This window comes from Brachyhypopomus gauderio, unplaced genomic scaffold, assembly GCF_052324685.1.
Source record: "Brachyhypopomus gauderio isolate BG-103 unplaced genomic scaffold, BGAUD_0.2 sc225, whole genome shotgun sequence".
NCBI lineage: Eukaryota > Metazoa > Chordata > Actinopteri > Gymnotiformes > Hypopomidae > Brachyhypopomus > Brachyhypopomus gauderio.
This window is the reverse complement of record NW_027507046.1, coordinates 67622-87189: the sequence shown is the minus strand read 5'-3', so window position 1 is coordinate 87189 and position 19568 is coordinate 67622. Positions and strand designations below refer to the sequence as shown.

The window sequence follows — 19568 nt, the reverse complement described above, 5'->3', positions numbered from 1 at the left end:
GCTGAGCTCTTGCCAACATGGTTATGTGGCAAAGAAGCATGGCTTCAGCATATATTTGAAAACTAGTCTATAGTCGAGAAGACCTTCAAAGTCTGCACTATGCAAAGCAAAAGTGGCCCAGTGGCCTAATGGATAAGGCATCAGCCTTCGGAGCTGAGGATTGTGGGTTCGAGTCCCATCTGGGTCATACATTGGAGACTAAACAGTACATTCTCATTCTTTGGCTTGCCTGCAGACTTCCTCTATCTTCTTTCTTTAGACCCTTTGTAAAGGTAAGTCTGCAAACAAGCTGAGTGTGAAAGCATACAACAATGAGCCATAGAGAAGAACCTTAGACGTCAACCCATGCAGAACAGTACAACATTGCTGACCTCTACATGGCATGCTTGTCTGAGAAGCTAAGAGGAATGAAAAGCATGATGTACTGTCTCACGTGGTTATTGAGCAAATCAAGGACAGGTCCATGGAAAAATGAAACAGTAGCTGAAAATGTGATCTGGCTTGAAAAGATGTGTAAATTGCTCATGGAAAAGCACTGTGATTGGTGTTTACTTTTTGGCGACCTCTAAAGAGTAGCTGCGCAGGGTGCCAGTGGTGTAGTGGTATCATGCAAGATTCCCATTCTTGTGAACCGGGTTCGATTCCCGGCCGGCGCACAGACAAGGAATCTAGAGAGTACTTTTCTTTCTCCGAACGTCACGCTCTTATGCGCTGAGCTCTTGCCAACATGGTTATGTGGCAAAGAAGCATGGCTTCAGCATATATTTGAAAACTAGTCTATAGTCGAGAAGACCTTCAAAGTCTGCACTATGCAAAGCAAAAGTGGCCCAGTGGCCTAATGGATAAGGCATCAGCCTTCGGAGCTGAGGATTGTGGGTTCGAGTCCCATCTGGGTCATACATTGGAGACTAAACAGTACATTCTTATTCTTTGGCTTGCCTGCAGACTTCCTCTATCTTCTTTCTTTAGACCCTTTGTAAAGGTAAGTCTGCAAACAAGCTGACTGTGAAAGCATACAACAATGAGCCATAGAGAAGAACCTTAGACGTCAACCCATGCAGAACAGTACAACATTGCTGACCTCTACATGGCATGTTTGTCTGAGAAGCGAAGAGGAATGAAAAGCATGATGTACTGTCTCACGTGGTTATTGAGCAAATCAAGTACAGGTCCATGGAAAAATGAAACAGTAGCTGAAAATGTGATCTGGCTTGAAAAGATGTGTAAATTGCTCATGGAAAAGCACTGTGATTGGTGTTTACTTTTTGGCGACCTCTAAAGTTTAGCTGCGCAGGGTGCCAGTGGTGTAGTGGTATCATGCAAGATTCCCATTCTTGTGAACCGGGTTCGATTCCCGGCTGGCGCACAGACAAGGAATGTAGAGAGTACTTTTCTTTCTCCGAACGTCACGCTCTTATGCGCTGAGCTCTTGCCAACATGGTTATGTGGCAAAGAAGCATGGCTTCAGCATATATTTGAAAACTAGTCTATAGTCGAGAAGACCTTCAAAGTCTGCACTATGCAAAGCAAAAGTGGCCCAGTGGTCTAATGGATAAGGCATCAGCCTTCGGAGCTGAGGATTGTGGGTTCGAGTCCCATCTGGGTCATACATTGGAGACTAAAGAGTACATTCTCATTCTTTGGCTTGCCTGCAGACTTCCTCTATCTTCTTTCTTTAGACCCTTTGTAAAGGTAAGTCTGCAAACAAGCTGACTGTGAAAGCATACAACAATGAGCCATAGAGAAGAACCTTAGACGTCAACCCATGCAGAACAGTACAACATTGCTGACCTCTACATGGCATGTTTGTCTGAGAAGCGAAGAGGAATGAAAAGCATGATGTACTGTCTCACGTGGTTATTGAGCAAATCAAGGACAGGTCCATGGAAAAATGAAACAGTAGCTGAAAATGTGATCTGGCTTGAAAAGATGTGTAAATTGCTCATGGAAAAGCACTGTGATTGGTGTTTACTTTTTGGCGACCTCTAAAGTTTAGCTGCGCAGGGTGCCAGTGGTGTAGTGGTATCATGCAAGATTCCCATTCTTGTGAACCAGGTTCGATTCCCGGCTGGCGCACAGACAAGGAATGTAGAGAGTTCTTTTCTTTCTCCGAACTTCACACTCTTATGCGCTGAGCTCTTGCCAACATGGTTATGTGCAAAAGAAGCATGGCTTCAGCATATATTTGAAAACTAGTCTATAGTCGAGAAGACCTTCAAAGTCTGCACTATGCAAAGCAAAAGTGGTCTAGTGGCCTAATGGATAAGGCATCAGCCTTCGGAGCTGAGGATTGTGGGTTCGAGTCCCATCTGGGTCATACATTGGAGACTAAAGAGTACATTCTCATTCTTTGGCTTGCCTGCAGACTTCCTCTATCTTCTTTCTTTAGACCCTTTGTAAAGGTAAGTCTGCAAACAAGCTGACTGTGAAAGCATACAACAATGAGCCATAGAGAAGAACCTTAGACGTCAACCCATGCAGAACAGTACAACATTGCTGACCTCTACATGGCATGTTTGTCTGAGAAGCGAAGAGGAATGAAAAGCATGATGTACTGTCTCACGTGGTTATTGAGCAAATCAAGTACAGGTCCATGGAAAAATGAAACAGTAGCTGAAAATGTGATCTGGCTTGAAAAGATGTGTAAATTGCTCATGGAAAAGCACTGTGATTGGTGTTTACTTTTTGGCGACCTCTAAAGTTTAGCTGCGCAGGGTGCCAGTGGTGTAGTGGTATCATGCAAGATTCCCATTCTTGTGAACCGGGTTCGATTCCCGGCTGGCGCACAGACAAGGAATGTAGAGAGTACTTTTCTTTCTCCGAACGTCACGCTCTTATGCGCTGAGCTCTTGCCAACATGGTTATGTGGCAAAGAAGCATGGCTTCAGCATATATTTGAAAACTAGTCTATAGTCGAGAAGACCTTCAAAGTCTGCACTATGCAAAGCAAAAGTGGCCCAGTGGCCTAATGGATAAGGCATCAGCCTTCGGAGCTGAGGATTGTGGGTTCGAGTCCCATCTGGGTCATACATTGGAGACTAAACAGTACATTCTCATTCTTTGGCTTGCCTGCAGACTTCCTCTATCTTCTTTCTTTAGACCCTTTGTAAAGGTAAGTCTGCAAACAAGCTGAGTGTGAAAGCATACAACAATGAGCCATAGAGAAGAACCTTAGACGTCAACCCATGCAGAACAGTACAACATTGCTGACCTCTACATGGCATGCTTGTCTGAGAAGCTAAGAGGAATGAAAAGCATGATGTACTGTCTCACGTGGTTATTGAGCAAATCAAGGACAGGTCCATGGAAAAATGAAACAGTAGCTGAAAATGTGATCTGGCTTGAAAAGATGTGTAAATTGCTCATGGAAAAGCACTGTGATTGGTGTTTACTTTTTGGCGACCTCTAAAGAGTAGCTGCGCAGGGTGCCAGTGGTGTAGTGGTATCATGCAAGATTCCCATTCTTGTGAACCGGGTTCGATTCCCGGCCGGCGCACAGACAAGGAATCTAGAGAGTACTTTTCTTTCTCCGAACGTCACGCTCTTATGCGCTGAGCTCTTGCCAACATGGTTATGTGGCAAAGAAGCATGGCTTCAGCATATATTTGAAAACTAGTCTATAGTCGAGAAGACCTTCAAAGTCTGCACTATGCAAAGCAAAAGTGGCCCAGTGGCCTAATGGATAAGGCATCAGCCTTCGGAGCTGAGGATTGTGGGTTCGAGTCCCATCTGGGTCATACATTGGAGACTAAACAGTACATTCTTATTCTTTGGCTTGCCTGCAGACTTCCTCTATCTTCTTTCTTTAGACCCTTTGTAAAGGTAAGTCTGCAAACAAGCTGACTGTGAAAGCATACAACAATGAGCCATAGAGAAGAACCTTAGACGTCAACCCATGCAGAACAGTACAACATTGCTGACCTCTACATGGCATGTTTGTCTGAGAAGCGAAGAGGAATGAAAAGCATGATGTACTGTCTCACGTGGTTATTGAGCAAATCAAGTACAGGTCCATGGAAAAATGAAACAGTAGCTGAAAATGTGATCTGGCTTGAAAAGATGTGTAAATTGCTCATGGAAAAGCACTGTGATTGGTGTTTACTTTTTGGCGACCTCTAAAGTTTAGCTGCGCAGGGTGCCAGTGGTGTAGTGGTATCATGCAAGATTCCCATTCTTGTGAACCGGGTTCGATTCCCGGCTGGCGCACAGACAAGGAATGTAGAGAGTACTTTTCTTTCTCCGAACGTCACGCTCTTATGCGCTGAGCTCTTGCCAACATGGTTATGTGGCAAAGAAGCATGGCTTCAGCATATATTTGAAAACTAGTCTATAGTCGAGAAGACCTTCAAAGTCTGCACTATGCAAAGCAAAAGTGGCCCAGTGGCCTAATGGATAAGGCATCAGCCTTCGGAGCTGAGGATTGTGGGTTCGAGTCCCATCTGGGTCATACATTGGAGACTAAACAGTACATTCTCATTCTTTGGCTTGCCTGCAGACTTCCTCTATCTTCTTTCTTTAGACCCTTTGTAAAGGTAAGTCTGCAAACAAGCTGAGTGTGAAAGCATACAACAATGAGCCATAGAGAAGAACCTTAGACGTCAACCCATGCAGAACAGTACAACATTGCTGACCTCTACATGGCATGCTTGTCTGAGAAGCTAAGAGGAATGAAAAGCATGATGTACTGTCTCACGTGGTTATTGAGCAAATCAAGGACAGGTCCATGGAAAAATGAAACAGTAGCTGAAAATGTGATCTGGCTTGAAAAGATGTGTAAATTGCTCATGGAAAAGCACTGTGATTGGTGTTTACTTTTTGGCGACCTCTAAAGAGTAGCTGCGCAGGGTGCCAGTGGTGTAGTGGTATCATGCAAGATTCCCATTCTTGTGAACCGGGTTCGATTCCCGGCCGGCGCACAGACAAGGAATCTAGAGAGTACTTTTCTTTCTCCGAACGTCACGCTCTTATGCGCTGAGCTCTTGCCAACATGGTTATGTGGCAAAGAAGCATGGCTTCAGCATATATTTGAAAACTAGTCTATAGTCGAGAAGACCTTCAAAGTCTGCACTATGCAAAGCAAAAGTGGCCCAGTGGCCTAATGGATAAGGCATCAGCCTTCGGAGCTGAGGATTGTGGGTTCGAGTCCCATCTGGGTCATACATTGGAGACTAAACAGTACATTCTTATTCTTTGGCTTGCCTGCAGACTTCCTCTATCTTCTTTCTTTAGACCCTTTGTAAAGGTAAGTCTGCAAACAAGCTGAGTGTGAAAGCATACAACAATGAGCCATAGAGAAGAACCTTAGACGTCAACCCATGCAGAACAGTACAACATTGCTGACCTCTACATGGCATGCTTGTCTGAGAAGCTAAGAGGAATGAAAAGCATGATGTACTGTCTCACGTGGTTATTGAGCAAATCAAGGACAGGTCCATGGAAAAATGAAACAGTAGCTGAAAATGTGATCTGGCTTGAAAAGATGTGTAAATTGCTCATGGAAAAGCACTGTGATTGGTGTTTACTTTTTGGCGACCTCTAAAGAGTAGCTGCGCAGGGTGCCAGTGGTGTAGTGGTATCATGCAAGATTCCCATTCTTGTGTACCGGGTTCGATTCCCGGCTGGCGCACAGACAAGGAATCTAGAGAGTACTTTTCTTTCTCCGAACGTCACGCTCTTATGCGCTGAGCTCTTGCCAACATGGTTATGTGGCAAAGAAGCATGGCTTCAGCATATATTTGAAAACTAGTCTATAGTCGAGAAGACCTTCAAAGTCTGCACTATGCAAAGCAAAAGTGGCCCAGTGGCCTAATGGATAAGGCATCAGCCTTCGGAGCTGAGGATTGTGGGTTCGAGTCCCATCTGGGTCATACATTGGAGACTAAAGAGTACATTCTCATTCTTTGGCTTGCCTGCAGACTTCCTCTGTCTTCTTTCTTTAGACCCTTTGTAAAGGTAAGTCTGCAAACAAGCTGACTGTGAAAGCATACAACAATGAGCCATAGAGAAGAACCTTAGACGTCAACCCATGCAGAACAGTACAACATTGTTGTCCTCTACATGGCATGCTTGTCTGAGAAGCGAAGAGGAATGAAAAGCATGATGTACTGTCTCACGTGGTTATTGAGCAAATCAAGGACAGGTCCATGGAAAAATGAAACAGTAGCTGAAAATGTGATCTGGCTTGAAAAGATGTGTAAATTGCTCATGGAAAAGCACTGTGATTGGTGTTTACTTTTTGGCGACCTCTAAAGTTTAGCTGCGCAGGGTGCCAGTGGTGTAGTGGTATCATGCAAGATTCCCATTCTTGTGAACCGGGTTCGATTCCCGGCTGGCGCACAGACAAGGAATGTAGAGAGTACTTTTCTTTCTCCGAACGTCACGCTCTTATGCGCTGAGCTCTTGCCAACATGGTTATGTGGCAAAGAAGCATGGCTTCAGCATATATTTGAAAACTAGTCTATAGTCGAGAAGACCTTCAAAGTCTGCACTATGCAAAGCAAAAGTGGTCTAGTGGCCTAATGGATAAGGCATCAGCCTTCGGAGCTGAGGATTGTGGGTTCGAGTCCCATCTGGGTCATACATTGGAGACTAAAGAGTACATTCTCATTCTTTGGCTTGCCTGCAGACTTCCTCTATCTTCTTTCTTTAGACCCTTTGTAAAGGTAAGTCTGCAAACAAGCTGACTGTGAAAGCATACAACAATGAGCCATAGAGAAGAACCTTAGACGTCAACCCATGCAGAACAGTACAACATTGCTGACCTCTACATGGCATGTTTGTCTGAGAAGCGAAGAGGAATGAAAAGCATGATGTACTGTCTCACGTGGTTATTGAGCAAATCAAGTACAGGTCCATGGAAAAATGAAACAGTAGCTGAAAATGTGATCTGGCTTGAAAAGATGTGTAAATTGCTCATGGAAAAGCACTGTGATTGGTGTTTACTTTTTGGCGACCTCTAAAGTTTAGCTGCGCAGGGTGCCAGTGGTGTAGTGGTATCATGCAAGATTCCCATTCTTGTGAACCGGGTTCGATTCCCGGCTGGCGCACAGACAAGGAATGTAGAGAGTACTTTTCTTTCTCCGAACGTCACGCTCTTATGCGCTGAGCTCTTGCCAACATGGTTATGTGGCAAAGAAGCATGGCTTCAGCATATATTTGAAAACTAGTCTATAGTCGAGAAGACCTTCAAAGTCTGCACTATGCAAAGCAAAAGTGGCCCAGTGGCCTAATGGATAAGGCATCAGCCTTCGGAGCTGAGGATTGTGGGTTCGAGTCCCATCTGGGTCATACATTGGAGACTAAACAGTACATTCTCATTCTTTGGCTTGCCTGCAGACTTCCTCTATCTTCTTTCTTTAGACCCTTTGTAAAGGTAAGTCTGCAAACAAGCTGAGTGTGAAAGCATACAACAATGAGCCATAGAGAAGAACCTTAGACGTCAACCCATGCAGAACAGTACAACATTGCTGACCTCTACATGGCATGCTTGTCTGAGAAGCTAAGAGGAATGAAAAGCATGATGTACTGTCTCACGTGGTTATTGAGCAAATCAAGGACAGGTCCATGGAAAAATGAAACAGTAGCTGAAAATGTGATCTGGCTTGAAAAGATGTGTAAATTGCTCATGGAAAAGCACTGTGATTGGTGTTTACTTTTTGGCGACCTCTAAAGAGTAGCTGCGCAGGGTGCCAGTGGTGTAGTGGTATCATGCAAGATTCCCATTCTTGTGAACCGGGTTCGATTCCCGGCCGGCGCACAGACAAGGAATCTAGAGAGTACTTTTCTTTCTCCGAACGTCACGCTCTTATGCGCTGAGCTCTTGCCAACATGGTTATGTGGCAAAGAAGCATGGCTTCAGCATATATTTGAAAACTAGTCTATAGTCGAGAAGACCTTCAAAGTCTGCACTATGCAAAGCAAAAGTGGCCCAGTGGCCTAATGGATAAGGCATCAGCCTTCGGAGCTGAGGATTGTGGGTTCGAGTCCCATCTGGGTCATACATTGGAGACTAAACAGTACATTCTTATTCTTTGGCTTGCCTGCAGACTTCCTCTATCTTCTTTCTTTAGACCCTTTGTAAAGGTAAGTCTGCAAACAAGCTGAGTGTGAAAGCATACAACAATGAGCCATAGAGAAGAACCTTAGACGTCAACCCATGCAGAACAGTACAACATTGCTGACCTCTACATGGCATGCTTGTCTGAGAAGCTAAGAGGAATGAAAAGCATGATGTACTGTCTCACGTGGTTATTGAGCAAATCAAGGACAGGTCCATGGAAAAATGAAACAGTAGCTGAAAATGTGATCTGGCTTGAAAAGATGTGTAAATTGCTCATGGAAAAGCACTGTGATTGGTGTTTACTTTTTGGCGACCTCTAAAGAGTAGCTGCGCAGGGTGCCAGTGGTGTAGTGGTATCATGCAAGATTCCCATTCTTGTGAACCGGGTTCGATTCCCGGCTGGCGCACAGACAAGGAATCTAGAGAGTACTTTTCTTTCTCCGAACGTCACGCTCTTATGCGCTGAGCTCTTGCCAACATGGTTATGTGGCAAAGAAGCATGGCTTCAGCATATATTTGAAAACTAGTCTATAGTCGAGAAGACCTTCAAAGTCTGCACTATGCAAAGCAAAAGTGGCCCAGTGGCCTAATGGATAAGGCATCAGCCTTCGGAGCTGAGGATTGTGGGTTCGAGTCCCATCTGGGTCATACATTGGAGACTAAAGAGTACATTCTCATTCTTTGGCTTGCCTGCAGACTTCCTCTGTCTTCTTTCTTTAGACCCTTTGTAAAGGTAAGTCTGCAAACAAGCTGACTGTGAAAGCATACAACAATGAGCCATAGAGAAGAACCTTAGACGTCAACCCATGCAGAACAGTACAACATTGTTGTCCTCTACATGGCATGCTTGTCTGAGAAGCGAAGAGGAATGAAAAGCATGATGTACTGTCTCACGTGGTTATTGAGCAAATCAAGGACAGGTCCATGGAAAAATGAAACAGTAGCTGAAAATGTGATCTGGCTTGAAAAGATGTGTAAATTGCTCATGGAAAAGCACTGTGATTGGTGTTTACTTTTTGGCGACCTCTAAAGTTTAGCTGCGCAGGGTGCCAGTGGTGTAGTGGTATCATGCAAGATTCCCATTCTTGTGAACCGGGTTCGATTCCCGGCTGGCGCACAGACAAGGAATGTAGAGAGTACTTTTCTTTCTCCGAACGTCACGCTCTTATGCGCTGAGCTCTTGCCAACATGGTTATGTGGCAAAGAAGCATGGCTTCAGCATATATTTGAAAACTAGTCTATAGTCGAGAAGACCTTCAAAGTCTGCACTATGCAAAGCAAAAGTGGCCCAGTGGCCTAATGGATAAGGCATCAGCCTTCGGAGCTGAGGATTGTGGGTTCGAGTCCCATCTGGGTCATACATTGGAGACTAAAGAGTACATTCTCATTCTTTGGCTTGCCTGCAGACTTCCTCTGTCTTCTTTCTTTAGACCCTTTGTAAAGGTAAGTCTGCAAACAAGCTGACTGTGAAAGCATACAACAATGAGCCATAGAGAAGAACCTTAGACGTCAACCCATGCAGAACAGTACAACATTGCTGACCTCTACATGGCATGCTTGTCTGAGAAGCTAAGAGGAATGAAAAGCATGATGTACTGTCTCACGTGGTTATTGAGCAAATCAAGGACAGGTCCATGGAAAAATGAAACAGTAGCTGAAAATGTGATCTGGCTTGAAAAGATGTGTAAATTGCTCATGGAAAAGCACTGTGATTGGTGTTTACTTTTTGGCGACCTCTAAAGAGTAGCTGCGCAGGGTGCCAGTGGTGTAGTGGTATCATGCAAGATTCCCATTCTTGTGAACCGGGTTCGATTCCCGGCTGGCGCACAGACAAGGAATGTAGAGAGTACTTTTCTTTCTCCGAACGTCACGCTCTTATGCGCTGAGCTCTTGCCAACATGGTTATGTGGCAAAGAAGCATGGCTTCAGCATATATTTGAAAACTAGTCTATAGTCGAGAAGACCTTCAAAGTCTGCACTATGCAAAGCAAAAGTGGCCCAGTGGCCTAATGGATAAGGCATCAGCCTTCGGAGCTGAGGATTGTGTGTTCGAGTCCCATCTGGGTCATACATTGGAGACTAAACAGTACATTCTCATTCTTTGGCTTGCCTGCAGACTTCCTCTATCTTCTTTCTTTAGACCCTTTGTAAAGGTAAGTCTGCAAACAAGCTGAGTGTGAAAGCATACAACAATGAGCCATAGAGAAGAACCTTAGACGTCAACCCATGCAGAACAGTACAACATTGCTGACCTCTACATGGCATGCTTGTCTGAGAAGCTAAGAGGAATGAAAAGCATGATGTACTGTCTCACGTGGTTATTGAGCAAATCAAGGACAGGTCCATGGAAAAATGAAACAGTAGCTGAAAATGTGATCTGGCTTGAAAAGATGTGTAAATTGCTCATGGAAAAGCACTGTGATTGGTGTTTACTTTTTGGCGACCTCTAAAGAGTAGCTGCGCAGGGTGCCAGTGGTGTAGTGGTATCATGCAAGATTCCCATTCTTGTGAACCGGGTTCGATTCCCGGCTGGCGCACAGACAAGGAATCTAGAGAGTACTTTTCTTTCTCCGAACGTCACGCTCTTATGCGCTGAGCTCTTGCCAACATGGTTATGTGGCAAAGAAGCATGGCTTCAGCATATATTTGAAAACTAGTCTATAGTCGAGAAGACCTTCAAAGTCTGCACTATGCAAAGCAAAAGTGGCCCAGTGGCCTAATGGATAAGGCATCAGCCTTCGGAGCTGAGGATTGTGGGTTCGAGTCCCATCTGGGTCATACATTGGAGACTAAAGAGTACATTCTCATTCTTTGGCTTGCCTGCAGACTTCCTCTGTCTTCTTTCTTTAGACCCTTTGTAAAGGTAAGTCTGCAAACAAGCTGACTGTGAAAGCATACAACAATGAGCCATAGAGAAGAACCTTAGACGTCAACCCATGCAGAACAGTACAACATTGTTGTCCTCTACATGGCATGCTTGTCTGAGAAGCGAAGAGGAATGAAAAGCATGATGTACTGTCTCACGTGGTTATTGAGCAAATCAAGGACAGGTCCATGGAAAAATGAAACAGTAGCTGAAAATGTGATCTGGCTTGAAAAGATGTGTAAATTGCTCATGGAAAAGCACTGTGATTGGTGTTTACTTTTTGGCGACCTCTAAAGTTTAGCTGCGCAGGGTGCCAGTGGTGTAGTGGTATCATGCAAGATTCCCATTCTTGTGAACCGGGTTCGATTCCCGGCTGGCGCACAGACAAGGAATGTAGAGAGTACTTTTCTTTCTCCGAACGTCACGCTCTTATGCGCTGAGCTCTTGCCAACATGGTTATGTGGCAAAGAAGCATGGCTTCAGCATATATTTGAAAACTAGTCTATAGTCGAGAAGACCTTCAAAGTCTGCACTATGCAAAGCAAAAGTGGCCCAGTGGCCTAATGGATAAGGCATCAGCCTTCGGAGCTGAGGATTGTGGGTTCGAGTCCCATCTGGGTCATACATTGGAAACTAAAGAGTACATTCTCATTCTTTGGCTTGCCTGCAGACTTCCTCTGTCTTCTTTCTTTAGACCCTTTGTAAAGCTAAGTCTGCAAACAAGCTGAGTGTGAAAGCATACAACAATGAGCCATAGAGAAGAACCTTAGACGTCAACCCATGCAGAATAGTACAACATTGTTGACCTCTACATGGCATGCTTGTCTGAGAAGCGAAGAGGAATGAAAAGCATGATGTACTGTCTCACGTGGTTATTGAGCAAATCAAGGACAGGTCCATGGAAAAATGAAACAGTAGCTGAAAATGTGATCTGGCTTGAAAAGATGTGTAAATTGCTCATGGAAAAGCACTGTGATTGGTGTTTACTTTTTGGCGACCTCTAAAGTGTAGCTGCGCAGGGTGCCAGTGGTGTAGTGGTATCATGCAAGATTCCCATTCTTGTGAACCGGGTTCGATTCCCGGCTGGCGCACAGACAAGGAATGTAGAGAGTACTTTTCTTTCTCCGAACGTCACGCTCTTATGCGCTGAGCTCTTGCCAACATGGTTATGTGGCAAAGAAGCATGGCTTCAGCATATATTTGAAAACTAGTCTATAGTCGAGAAGACCTTCAAAGTCTGCACTATGCAAAGCAAAAGTGGCCCAGTGGCCTAATGGATAAGGCATCAGCCTTCGGAGCTGAGGATTGTGGGTTCGAGTCCCATCTGGGTCATACATTGGAGACTAAACAGTACATTCTCATTCTTTGGCTTGCCTGCAGACTTCCTCTATCTTCTTTCTTTAGACCCTTTGTAAAGCTAAGTCTGCAAACAAGCTGAGTGTGAAAGCATACAACAATGAGCCATAGAGAAGAACCTTAGACGTCAACCCATGCAGAACAGTACAACATTGCTGACCTCTACATGGCATGCTTGTCTGAGAAGCTAAGAGGAATGAAAAGCATGATGTACTGTCTCACGTGGTTATTGAGCAAATCAAGGACAGGTCCATGGAAAAATGAAACAGTAGCTGAAAATGTGATCTGGCTTGAAAAGATGTGTAAATTGCTCATGGAAAAGCACTGTGATTGGTGTTTACTTTTTGGCGACCTCTAAAGAGTAGCTGCGCAGGGTGCCAGTGGTGTAGTGGTATCATGCAAGATTCCCATTCTTGTGAACCGGGTTCGATTCCCGGCTGGCGCACAGACAAGGAATCTAGAGAGTACTTTTCTTTCTCCGAACGTCACGCTCTTATGCGCTGAGCTCTTGCCAACATGGTTATGTGGCAAAGAAGCATGGCTTCAGCATATATTTGAAAACTAGTCTATAGTCGAGAAGACCTTCAAAGTCTGCACTATGCAAAGCAAAAGTGGCCCAGTGGCCTAATGGATAAGGCATTGGCCTTCGGAGCTGAGGATTGTGGGTTCGAGTCCCATCTGGGTCATACATTGGAGACTAAAGAGTACATTCTCATTCTTTGGCTTGCCTGCAGACTTCCTCTGTCTTCTTTCTTTAGACCCTTTGTAAAGCTAAGTCTGCAAACAAGCTGAGTGTGAAAGCATACAACAATGAGCCATAGAGAAGAACCTTAGACGTCAACCCATGCAGAATAGTACAACATTGTTGACCTCTACATGGCATGCTTGTCTGAGAAGCGAAGAGGAATGAAAAGCATGATGTACTGTCTCACGTGGTTATTGAGCAAATCAAGGACAGGTCCATGGAAAAATGAAACAGTAGCTGAAAATGTGATCTGGCTTGAAAAGATGTGTAAATTGCTCATGGAAAAGCACTGTGATTGGTGTTTACTTTTTGGCGACCTCTAAAGTGTAGCTGCGCAGGGTGCCAGTGGTGCAGTGGTATCATGCAAGATTCCCATTCTTGTGAACCGGGTTCGATTCCCGGCTGGCGCACAGACAAGGAATGTAGAGAGTACTTTTCTTTCTCCGAACGTCACGCTCTTATGCGCTGAGCTCTTGCCAACATGGTTATGTGGCAAAGAAGCATGGCTTCAGCATATATTTGAAAACTAGTCTATAGTCGAGAAGACCTTCAAAGTCTGCACTATGCAAAGCAAAAGTGGCCCAGTGGCCTAATGGATAAGGCATCAGCCTTCGGAGCTGAGGATTGTGGGTTCGAGTCCCATCTGGGTCATACATTGGAGACTAAACAGTACATTCTCATTCTTTGGCTTGCCTGCAGACTTCCTCTATCTTCTTTCTTTAGACCCTTTGTAAAGGTAAGTCTGCAAACAAGCTGAGTGTGAAAGCATACAACAATGAGCCATAGAGAAGAACCTTAGACGTCAACCCATGCAGAACAGTACAACATTGCTGACCTCTACATGGCATGCTTGTCTGAGAAGCTAAGAGGAATGAAAAGCATGATGTACTGTCTCACGCGGTTATTGAGCAAATCAAGGACAGGTCCATGGAAAAATGAAACAGTAGCTGAAAATGTGATCTGGCTTGAAAAGATGTGTAAATTGCTCATGGAAAAGCACTGTGATTGGTGTTTACTTTTTGGCGACCTCTAAAGTGTAGCTGCGCAGGGTGCCAGTGGTGTAGTGGTATCATGCAAGATTCCCATTTTTGTGAACCGGGTTCGATTCCCGGCTGGCGCACAGACATGGAATGTAGAGAGTTCTTTTCTTTCTCCGAACGTCACGCTCTTATGCGCTGAGCTCTTGCCAACATGGTTATGTGGCAAAGAAGCATGGCTTCAGCATATATTTGAAAACTAGTCTATAGTCGAGAAGACCTTCAAAGTCTGCACTATGCAAAGCAAAAGTGGCCCAGTGGCCTAATGGATAAGGCATCAGCCTTCGGAGCTGAGGATTGTGGGTTCGAGTCCCATCTGGGTCATACATTGGAGACTAAACAGTACATTCTCATTCTTTGGCTTGCCTGCAGACTTCCTCTATCTTCTTTCTTTAGACCCTTTGTAAAGCTAAGTCTGCAAACAAGCTGAGTGTGAAAGCATACAACAATGAGCCATAGAGAAGAACCTTAGACGTCAACCCATGCAGAATAGTACAACATTGTTGACCTCTACATGGCATGCTTGTCTGAGAAGCGAAGAGGAATGAAAAGCATGATGTACTGTCTCACGTGGTTATTGAGCAAATCAAGGACAGGTCCATGGAAAAATGAAACAGTAGCTGAAAATGTGATCTGGCTTGAAAAGATGTGTAAATTGCTCATGGAAAAGCACTGTGATTGGTGTTTACTTTTTGGCGACCTCTAAAGTGTAGCTGCGCAGGGTGCCAGTGGTGTAGTGGTATCATGCAAGATTCCCATTCTTGTGAACCGGGTTCGATTCCCGGCTGGCGCACAGACAAGGAATGTAGAGAGTACTTTTCTTTCTCCGAACGTCACGCTCTTATGCGCTGAGCTCTTGCCAACATGGTTATGTGGCAAAGAAGCATGGCTTCAGCATATATTTGAAAACTAGTCTATAGTCGAGAAGACCTTCAAAGTCTGCACTATGCAAAGCAAAAGTGGCCCAGTGGCCTAATGGATAAGGCATCAGCCTTCGGAGCTGAGGATTGTGGGTTCGAGTCCCATCTGGGTCATACATTGGAGACTAAACAGTACATTCTCATTCTTTGGCTTGCCTGCAGACTTCCTCTGTCTTCTTTCTTTAGACCCTTTGTAAAGCTAAGTCTGCAAACAAGCTGAGTGTGAAAGCATACAACAATGAGCCATAGAGAAGAACCTTAGACGTCAACCCATGCAGAACAGTACAACATTGTTGACCTCTACATGGCATGCTTGTCTGAGAAGCGAAGAGGAATGAAAAGCATGATGTACTGTCTCACGTGGTTATTGAGCAAATCAAGGACAGGTCCATGGAAAAATGAAACAGTAGCTGAAAATGTGATCTGGCTTGAAAAGATGTGTAAATTCCTCATGGAATAGCACTGTGATTGGTGTTTACTTTTTGGCGACCTCTAAAGAGTAGCTGCGCAGGGTGCCAGTGGTGTAGTGGTATCATGCAAGATTCCCATTCTTGTGAACCGGGTTCGATTCCCGGCTGGCGCACAGACAAGGAATGTTGAGAGTACTTTTCTTTCTCCGAACGTCACGCTTTTATGCGCTGAGCTCTTGCCAACATGGTTATGTGCAAAAGAAGCATGGCTTCAGCATATATTTGAAAACTAGTCTATAGTCGAGAAGACCTTCAAAGTCTGCACTATGCAAAGCAAAAGTGGCCCAGTGGCCTAATGGATAAGGCATCAGCCTTCGGAGCTGAGGATTGTGGGTTCGAGTCCCATCTGGGTCATACATTGGAGACTAAACAGTACATTCTCATTCTTTGGCTTGCCTGCAGACTTCCTCTATCTTCTTTCTTTAGACCCTTTGTAAAGGTAAGTCTGCAAACAAGCTAAGTGTGAAAGCATACAACAATGAGCCATAGAGAAGAACCTTAGACGTCAACCCATGCAGAACAGTACAACATTGTTGACCTCTACATGGCATGTTTGTCTGAGAAGCGAAGAGGAATGAAAAGCATGATGTACTGTCTCACGTGGTTATTGAGCAAATCAAGGACAGGTCCATGGAAAAATGAAACAGTAGCTGAAAATGTGATCTGGCTTGAAAAGATGTGTAAATTGCTCATGGAAAAGCACTGTGATTAGTGTTTACTTTTTGGCAACCTCTAAAGTTTAGCTGCGCAGGGTGCCAGTGGTGTAGTGGTATCATGCAAGATTCCCATTCTTGTGAACCGGGTTCGATTCCCGGCTGGCGCACAGACAAGGAATGTAGAGAGTACTTTTCTTTCTCCGAACGTCACGCTCTTATGCGCTGAGCTCTTGCCAACATGGTTATGTGGCAAAGAAGCATGGCTTCAGCATATATTTGAAAACTAGTCTATAGTCGAGAAGACCTTCAAAGTCTGCACTATGCAAAGCAAAAGTGGCCCAGTGGTCTAATGGATAAGGCATCAGCCTTCGGAGCTGAGGATTGTGGGTTCGAGTCCCATCTGGGTCATACATTGGAGACTAAAGAGTACATTCTCATTCTTTGGCTTGCCTGCAGACTTCCTCTATCTTCTTTCTTTAGACCCTTTGTAAAGGTAAGTCTGCAAACAAGCTGAGTGTGAAAGCATACAACAATGAGCCATAGAGAAGAACCTTAGACGTCAACCCATGCAGAACAGTACAACATTGCTGACCTCTACATGGCATGTTTGTCTGAGAAGCGAAGAGGAATGAAAAGCATGATGTACTGTCTCACGTGGTTATTGAGCAAATCAAGGACAGGTCCATGGAAAAATGAAACAGTAGCTGAAAATGTGATCTGGCTTGAAAAGATGTGTAAATTGCTCATGGAAAAGCACTGTGATTGGTGTTTACTTTTTGGCGACCTCTAAAGTTTAGCTGCGCAGGGTGCCAGTGGTGTAGTGGTATCATGCAAGATTCCCATTCTTGTGAACCAGGTTCGATTCCCGGCTGGCGCACAGACAAGGAATGTAGAGAGTTCTTTTCTTTCTCCGAACTTCACACTCTTATGCGCTGAGCTCTTGCCAACATGGTTATGTGCAAAAGAAGCATGGCTTCAGCATATATTTGAAAACTAGTCTATAGTCGAGAAGACCTTCAAAGTCTGCACTATGCAAAGCAAAAGTGGCCCAGTGGCCTAATGGATAAGGCATCAGCCTTCGGAGCTGAGGATTGTGGGTTCGAGTCCCATCTGGGTCATACATTGGAGACTAAAGAGTACATTCTCATTCTTTGGCTTGCCTGCAGACTTCCTCTGTCTTCTTTCTTTAGACCCTTTGTAAAGGTAAGTCTGCAAACAAGCTGACTGTGAAAGCATACAACAATGAGCCATAGAGAAGAACCTTAGACGTCAACCCATGCAGAACAGTACAACATTGTTGTCCTCTACATGGCATGTTTGTCTGAGAAGCGAAGAGGAATGAAAAGCATGATGTACTGTCTCACGTGGTTATTGAGCAAGTCAAGGACAGGTCCATGGAAAAATGAAACAGTAGCTGAAAATGTGATCTGGCTTGAAAAGATGTGTAAATTGCTCATGGAAAAGCACTGTGATTGGTGTTTACTTTTTGGCGACCTCTAAAGTGTAGCTGCGCAGGGTGCCAGTGGTGTAGTGGTATCATGCAAGATTCCCATTTTTGTGAACCGGGTTCGATTCCCGGCTGGCGCACAGACATGGAATGTAGAGAGTTCTTTTCTTTCTCCGAACGTCACGCTCTTATGCGCTGAGCTCCTGCCAACATGGTTATGTGGCAAAGAAGCATGGCTTCAGCATATATTTGAAAACTAGTCTATAGTCGAGAAGACCTTCAAAGTCTGCACTATGCAAAGCAAAAGTGGCCCAGTGGCCTAATGGATAAGGCATCAGCCTTCGGAGCTGAGGATTGTGGGTTCGAGTCCCATCTGGGTCATACATTGGAGACTAAAGAGTACATTCTCATTCTTTGGCTTGCCTGCAGACTTCCTCTGTCTTCTTTCTTTAGACCCTTTGTAAAGCTAAGTCTGCAAACAAGCTGAGTGTGAAAGCATACAACAATGAGCCATAGAGAAGAACCTTAGACGTCAACCCATGCAGAACAGTACAACATTGTTGACCTCTACATGGCATGCTTGTCTGAGAAGCGAAGAGGAATGAAAAGCATGATGTACTGTCTCACGTGGTTATTGAGCAAATCAAGGACAGGTCCATGGAAAAATGAAACAGTAGCTGAAAATGTGATCTGGCTTGAAAAGATGTGTAAATTCCTCATGGAATAGCACTGTGATTGGTGTTTACTTTTTGGCGACCTCTAAAGAGTAGCTGCGCAGGGTGCCAGTGGTGTAGTGGTATCATGCAAGATTCCCATTCTTGTGAACCGGGTTCGATTCCCGGCTGGCGCACAGACAAGGAATGTAGAGAGTACTTTTCTTTCTCCGAACGTCACGCTTTTATGCGCTGAGCTCTTGCCAACATGGTTATGTGCAAAAGAAGCATGGCTTCAGCATATATTTGAAAACTAGTCTATAGTCGAGAAGACCTTCAAAGTCTGCACTATGCAAAGCAAAAGTGGCCCAGTGGTCTAATGGATAAGGCATCAGCCTTCGGAGCTGAGGATTGTGGGTTCGAGTCCCATCTGGGTCATACATTGGAGACTAAAGAGTACATTCTCATTCTTTGGCTTGCCTGCAGACTTCCTCTATCTTCTTTCTTTAGACCCTTTGTAAAGGTAAGTCTGCAAACAAGCTAAGTGTGAAAGCATACAACAATGAGCCATAGAGAAGAACCTTAGACGTCAACCCATGCAGAACAGTACAACATTGTTGACCTCTACATGGCATGTTTGTCTGAGAAGCGAAGAGGAATGAAAAGCATGATGTACTGTCTCACGTGGTTATTGAGCAAATCAAGGACAGGTCCATGGAAAAATGAAACAGTAGCTGAAAATGTGATCTGGCTTGAAAAGATGTGTAAATTGCTCATGGAAAAGCACTGTGATTGGTGTTTACTTTTTGGCGACCTCTAAAGTTTAGCTGCGCAGGGTGCCAGTGGTGTAGTGGTATCATGCAAGATTCCCATTCTTGTGAACCGGGTTCGATTCCCGGCTGGCGCACAGACAAGGAATGTAGAGAGTACTTTTCTTTCTCCGAACGTCACACTCTTATGCGCTGAGCTCTTGCCAACATGGTTATGTGGCAAAGAAGCATGGCTTCAGCATATATTTGAAAACTAGTCTATAGTCGAGAAGACCTTCAAAGTCTGCACTATGCAAAGCAAAAGTGGCCCAGTGGTCTAATGGATAAGGCATCAGCCTGCGGAGCTGAGGATTGTGGGTTCGAGTCCCATCTGGGTCATACATTGGAGACTAAAGAGTACATTCTCATTCTTTGGCTTGCCTGCAGACTTCCTCTATCTTCTTTCTTTAGACCCTTTGTAAAGGTAAGTCTGCAAACAAGCTGACTGTGAAAGCATACAACAATGAGCCATAGAGAAGAACCTTAGACGTCAACCCATGCAGAACAGTACAACATTGCTGACCTCTACATGGCATGTTTGTCTGAGAAG

The 19568-nt window shown here is 44.6% G+C and overlaps 55 non-coding genes across 55 annotated transcripts; all 55 read left to right on the top strand.

The window, feature by feature from the left end:
- Positions 1-114: 114 nt before the first annotated feature.
- On the top strand, positions 115-187 carry trnar-ucg (transfer RNA arginine (anticodon UCG)). Its single transcript has one exon. It is a non-coding gene; the product is annotated as a tRNA-Arg (tRNA).
- A 398-nt stretch (positions 188-585) lies between these two features.
- trnag-ccc (transfer RNA glycine (anticodon CCC)) lies at positions 586-656 on the top strand. The gene has a single exon. It is a non-coding gene; the product is annotated as a tRNA-Gly (tRNA).
- Positions 657-824: 168 nt separating this feature from the next.
- trnar-ucg (transfer RNA arginine (anticodon UCG)) lies at positions 825-897 on the top strand. Its single transcript has one exon. It is a non-coding gene; the product is annotated as a tRNA-Arg (tRNA).
- A 398-nt stretch (positions 898-1295) lies between these two features.
- trnag-ccc (transfer RNA glycine (anticodon CCC)) lies at positions 1296-1366 on the top strand. Its single transcript has one exon. It is a non-coding gene; the product is annotated as a tRNA-Gly (tRNA).
- A 168-nt stretch (positions 1367-1534) lies between these two features.
- On the top strand, positions 1535-1607 carry trnar-ucg (transfer RNA arginine (anticodon UCG)). The gene has a single exon. It is a non-coding gene; the product is annotated as a tRNA-Arg (tRNA).
- A 398-nt stretch (positions 1608-2005) lies between these two features.
- On the top strand, positions 2006-2076 carry trnag-ccc (transfer RNA glycine (anticodon CCC)). Its single transcript has one exon. It is a non-coding gene; the product is annotated as a tRNA-Gly (tRNA).
- Positions 2077-2244: 168 nt separating this feature from the next.
- On the top strand, positions 2245-2317 carry trnar-ucg (transfer RNA arginine (anticodon UCG)). The gene has a single exon. It is a non-coding gene; the product is annotated as a tRNA-Arg (tRNA).
- Positions 2318-2715: 398 nt separating this feature from the next.
- On the top strand, positions 2716-2786 carry trnag-ccc (transfer RNA glycine (anticodon CCC)). The gene has a single exon. It is a non-coding gene; the product is annotated as a tRNA-Gly (tRNA).
- A 168-nt stretch (positions 2787-2954) lies between these two features.
- On the top strand, positions 2955-3027 carry trnar-ucg (transfer RNA arginine (anticodon UCG)). The gene has a single exon. It is a non-coding gene; the product is annotated as a tRNA-Arg (tRNA).
- Positions 3028-3425: 398 nt separating this feature from the next.
- trnag-ccc (transfer RNA glycine (anticodon CCC)) lies at positions 3426-3496 on the top strand. The gene has a single exon. It is a non-coding gene; the product is annotated as a tRNA-Gly (tRNA).
- Positions 3497-3664: 168 nt separating this feature from the next.
- On the top strand, positions 3665-3737 carry trnar-ucg (transfer RNA arginine (anticodon UCG)). The gene has a single exon. It is a non-coding gene; the product is annotated as a tRNA-Arg (tRNA).
- Positions 3738-4135: 398 nt separating this feature from the next.
- trnag-ccc (transfer RNA glycine (anticodon CCC)) lies at positions 4136-4206 on the top strand. Its single transcript has one exon. It is a non-coding gene; the product is annotated as a tRNA-Gly (tRNA).
- Positions 4207-4374: 168 nt separating this feature from the next.
- trnar-ucg (transfer RNA arginine (anticodon UCG)) lies at positions 4375-4447 on the top strand. The gene has a single exon. It is a non-coding gene; the product is annotated as a tRNA-Arg (tRNA).
- Positions 4448-4845: 398 nt separating this feature from the next.
- trnag-ccc (transfer RNA glycine (anticodon CCC)) lies at positions 4846-4916 on the top strand. The gene has a single exon. It is a non-coding gene; the product is annotated as a tRNA-Gly (tRNA).
- A 168-nt stretch (positions 4917-5084) lies between these two features.
- Positions 5085-5157, top strand: trnar-ucg (transfer RNA arginine (anticodon UCG)). Its single transcript has one exon. It is a non-coding gene; the product is annotated as a tRNA-Arg (tRNA).
- Positions 5158-5555: 398 nt separating this feature from the next.
- trnag-ccc (transfer RNA glycine (anticodon CCC)) lies at positions 5556-5626 on the top strand. The gene has a single exon. It is a non-coding gene; the product is annotated as a tRNA-Gly (tRNA).
- Positions 5627-5794: 168 nt separating this feature from the next.
- trnar-ucg (transfer RNA arginine (anticodon UCG)) lies at positions 5795-5867 on the top strand. The gene has a single exon. It is a non-coding gene; the product is annotated as a tRNA-Arg (tRNA).
- Positions 5868-6265: 398 nt separating this feature from the next.
- On the top strand, positions 6266-6336 carry trnag-ccc (transfer RNA glycine (anticodon CCC)). The gene has a single exon. It is a non-coding gene; the product is annotated as a tRNA-Gly (tRNA).
- Positions 6337-6504: 168 nt separating this feature from the next.
- Positions 6505-6577, top strand: trnar-ucg (transfer RNA arginine (anticodon UCG)). Its single transcript has one exon. It is a non-coding gene; the product is annotated as a tRNA-Arg (tRNA).
- A 398-nt stretch (positions 6578-6975) lies between these two features.
- Positions 6976-7046, top strand: trnag-ccc (transfer RNA glycine (anticodon CCC)). Its single transcript has one exon. It is a non-coding gene; the product is annotated as a tRNA-Gly (tRNA).
- A 168-nt stretch (positions 7047-7214) lies between these two features.
- trnar-ucg (transfer RNA arginine (anticodon UCG)) lies at positions 7215-7287 on the top strand. The gene has a single exon. It is a non-coding gene; the product is annotated as a tRNA-Arg (tRNA).
- A 398-nt stretch (positions 7288-7685) lies between these two features.
- Positions 7686-7756, top strand: trnag-ccc (transfer RNA glycine (anticodon CCC)). Its single transcript has one exon. It is a non-coding gene; the product is annotated as a tRNA-Gly (tRNA).
- A 168-nt stretch (positions 7757-7924) lies between these two features.
- On the top strand, positions 7925-7997 carry trnar-ucg (transfer RNA arginine (anticodon UCG)). Its single transcript has one exon. It is a non-coding gene; the product is annotated as a tRNA-Arg (tRNA).
- Positions 7998-8395: 398 nt separating this feature from the next.
- On the top strand, positions 8396-8466 carry trnag-ccc (transfer RNA glycine (anticodon CCC)). Its single transcript has one exon. It is a non-coding gene; the product is annotated as a tRNA-Gly (tRNA).
- Positions 8467-8634: 168 nt separating this feature from the next.
- Positions 8635-8707, top strand: trnar-ucg (transfer RNA arginine (anticodon UCG)). Its single transcript has one exon. It is a non-coding gene; the product is annotated as a tRNA-Arg (tRNA).
- Positions 8708-9105: 398 nt separating this feature from the next.
- trnag-ccc (transfer RNA glycine (anticodon CCC)) lies at positions 9106-9176 on the top strand. The gene has a single exon. It is a non-coding gene; the product is annotated as a tRNA-Gly (tRNA).
- A 168-nt stretch (positions 9177-9344) lies between these two features.
- On the top strand, positions 9345-9417 carry trnar-ucg (transfer RNA arginine (anticodon UCG)). The gene has a single exon. It is a non-coding gene; the product is annotated as a tRNA-Arg (tRNA).
- Positions 9418-9815: 398 nt separating this feature from the next.
- On the top strand, positions 9816-9886 carry trnag-ccc (transfer RNA glycine (anticodon CCC)). Its single transcript has one exon. It is a non-coding gene; the product is annotated as a tRNA-Gly (tRNA).
- Positions 9887-10054: 168 nt separating this feature from the next.
- On the top strand, positions 10055-10127 carry trnar-ucg (transfer RNA arginine (anticodon UCG)). Its single transcript has one exon. It is a non-coding gene; the product is annotated as a tRNA-Arg (tRNA).
- A 398-nt stretch (positions 10128-10525) lies between these two features.
- trnag-ccc (transfer RNA glycine (anticodon CCC)) lies at positions 10526-10596 on the top strand. Its single transcript has one exon. It is a non-coding gene; the product is annotated as a tRNA-Gly (tRNA).
- A 168-nt stretch (positions 10597-10764) lies between these two features.
- Positions 10765-10837, top strand: trnar-ucg (transfer RNA arginine (anticodon UCG)). Its single transcript has one exon. It is a non-coding gene; the product is annotated as a tRNA-Arg (tRNA).
- Positions 10838-11235: 398 nt separating this feature from the next.
- On the top strand, positions 11236-11306 carry trnag-ccc (transfer RNA glycine (anticodon CCC)). The gene has a single exon. It is a non-coding gene; the product is annotated as a tRNA-Gly (tRNA).
- Positions 11307-11474: 168 nt separating this feature from the next.
- Positions 11475-11547, top strand: trnar-ucg (transfer RNA arginine (anticodon UCG)). Its single transcript has one exon. It is a non-coding gene; the product is annotated as a tRNA-Arg (tRNA).
- A 398-nt stretch (positions 11548-11945) lies between these two features.
- Positions 11946-12016, top strand: trnag-ccc (transfer RNA glycine (anticodon CCC)). The gene has a single exon. It is a non-coding gene; the product is annotated as a tRNA-Gly (tRNA).
- Positions 12017-12184: 168 nt separating this feature from the next.
- trnar-ucg (transfer RNA arginine (anticodon UCG)) lies at positions 12185-12257 on the top strand. Its single transcript has one exon. It is a non-coding gene; the product is annotated as a tRNA-Arg (tRNA).
- Positions 12258-12655: 398 nt separating this feature from the next.
- Positions 12656-12726, top strand: trnag-ccc (transfer RNA glycine (anticodon CCC)). The gene has a single exon. It is a non-coding gene; the product is annotated as a tRNA-Gly (tRNA).
- Positions 12727-12894: 168 nt separating this feature from the next.
- Positions 12895-12967, top strand: trnar-ucg (transfer RNA arginine (anticodon UCG)). The gene has a single exon. It is a non-coding gene; the product is annotated as a tRNA-Arg (tRNA).
- A 398-nt stretch (positions 12968-13365) lies between these two features.
- trnag-ccc (transfer RNA glycine (anticodon CCC)) lies at positions 13366-13436 on the top strand. The gene has a single exon. It is a non-coding gene; the product is annotated as a tRNA-Gly (tRNA).
- Positions 13437-13604: 168 nt separating this feature from the next.
- On the top strand, positions 13605-13677 carry trnar-ucg (transfer RNA arginine (anticodon UCG)). Its single transcript has one exon. It is a non-coding gene; the product is annotated as a tRNA-Arg (tRNA).
- A 398-nt stretch (positions 13678-14075) lies between these two features.
- trnag-ccc (transfer RNA glycine (anticodon CCC)) lies at positions 14076-14146 on the top strand. The gene has a single exon. It is a non-coding gene; the product is annotated as a tRNA-Gly (tRNA).
- A 168-nt stretch (positions 14147-14314) lies between these two features.
- trnar-ucg (transfer RNA arginine (anticodon UCG)) lies at positions 14315-14387 on the top strand. The gene has a single exon. It is a non-coding gene; the product is annotated as a tRNA-Arg (tRNA).
- A 398-nt stretch (positions 14388-14785) lies between these two features.
- Positions 14786-14856, top strand: trnag-ccc (transfer RNA glycine (anticodon CCC)). Its single transcript has one exon. It is a non-coding gene; the product is annotated as a tRNA-Gly (tRNA).
- A 168-nt stretch (positions 14857-15024) lies between these two features.
- trnar-ucg (transfer RNA arginine (anticodon UCG)) lies at positions 15025-15097 on the top strand. Its single transcript has one exon. It is a non-coding gene; the product is annotated as a tRNA-Arg (tRNA).
- Positions 15098-15495: 398 nt separating this feature from the next.
- trnag-ccc (transfer RNA glycine (anticodon CCC)) lies at positions 15496-15566 on the top strand. The gene has a single exon. It is a non-coding gene; the product is annotated as a tRNA-Gly (tRNA).
- A 168-nt stretch (positions 15567-15734) lies between these two features.
- trnar-ucg (transfer RNA arginine (anticodon UCG)) lies at positions 15735-15807 on the top strand. Its single transcript has one exon. It is a non-coding gene; the product is annotated as a tRNA-Arg (tRNA).
- A 398-nt stretch (positions 15808-16205) lies between these two features.
- trnag-ccc (transfer RNA glycine (anticodon CCC)) lies at positions 16206-16276 on the top strand. The gene has a single exon. It is a non-coding gene; the product is annotated as a tRNA-Gly (tRNA).
- Positions 16277-16444: 168 nt separating this feature from the next.
- trnar-ucg (transfer RNA arginine (anticodon UCG)) lies at positions 16445-16517 on the top strand. The gene has a single exon. It is a non-coding gene; the product is annotated as a tRNA-Arg (tRNA).
- A 398-nt stretch (positions 16518-16915) lies between these two features.
- Positions 16916-16986, top strand: trnag-ccc (transfer RNA glycine (anticodon CCC)). The gene has a single exon. It is a non-coding gene; the product is annotated as a tRNA-Gly (tRNA).
- A 168-nt stretch (positions 16987-17154) lies between these two features.
- On the top strand, positions 17155-17227 carry trnar-ucg (transfer RNA arginine (anticodon UCG)). The gene has a single exon. It is a non-coding gene; the product is annotated as a tRNA-Arg (tRNA).
- Positions 17228-17625: 398 nt separating this feature from the next.
- Positions 17626-17696, top strand: trnag-ccc (transfer RNA glycine (anticodon CCC)). Its single transcript has one exon. It is a non-coding gene; the product is annotated as a tRNA-Gly (tRNA).
- A 168-nt stretch (positions 17697-17864) lies between these two features.
- trnar-ucg (transfer RNA arginine (anticodon UCG)) lies at positions 17865-17937 on the top strand. The gene has a single exon. It is a non-coding gene; the product is annotated as a tRNA-Arg (tRNA).
- Positions 17938-18335: 398 nt separating this feature from the next.
- On the top strand, positions 18336-18406 carry trnag-ccc (transfer RNA glycine (anticodon CCC)). Its single transcript has one exon. It is a non-coding gene; the product is annotated as a tRNA-Gly (tRNA).
- Positions 18407-18574: 168 nt separating this feature from the next.
- Positions 18575-18647, top strand: trnar-ucg (transfer RNA arginine (anticodon UCG)). Its single transcript has one exon. It is a non-coding gene; the product is annotated as a tRNA-Arg (tRNA).
- Positions 18648-19045: 398 nt separating this feature from the next.
- trnag-ccc (transfer RNA glycine (anticodon CCC)) lies at positions 19046-19116 on the top strand. Its single transcript has one exon. It is a non-coding gene; the product is annotated as a tRNA-Gly (tRNA).
- A 168-nt stretch (positions 19117-19284) lies between these two features.
- trnar-gcg (transfer RNA arginine (anticodon GCG)) lies at positions 19285-19357 on the top strand. The gene has a single exon. It is a non-coding gene; the product is annotated as a tRNA-Arg (tRNA).
- Positions 19358-19568: the final 211 nt, after the last annotated feature.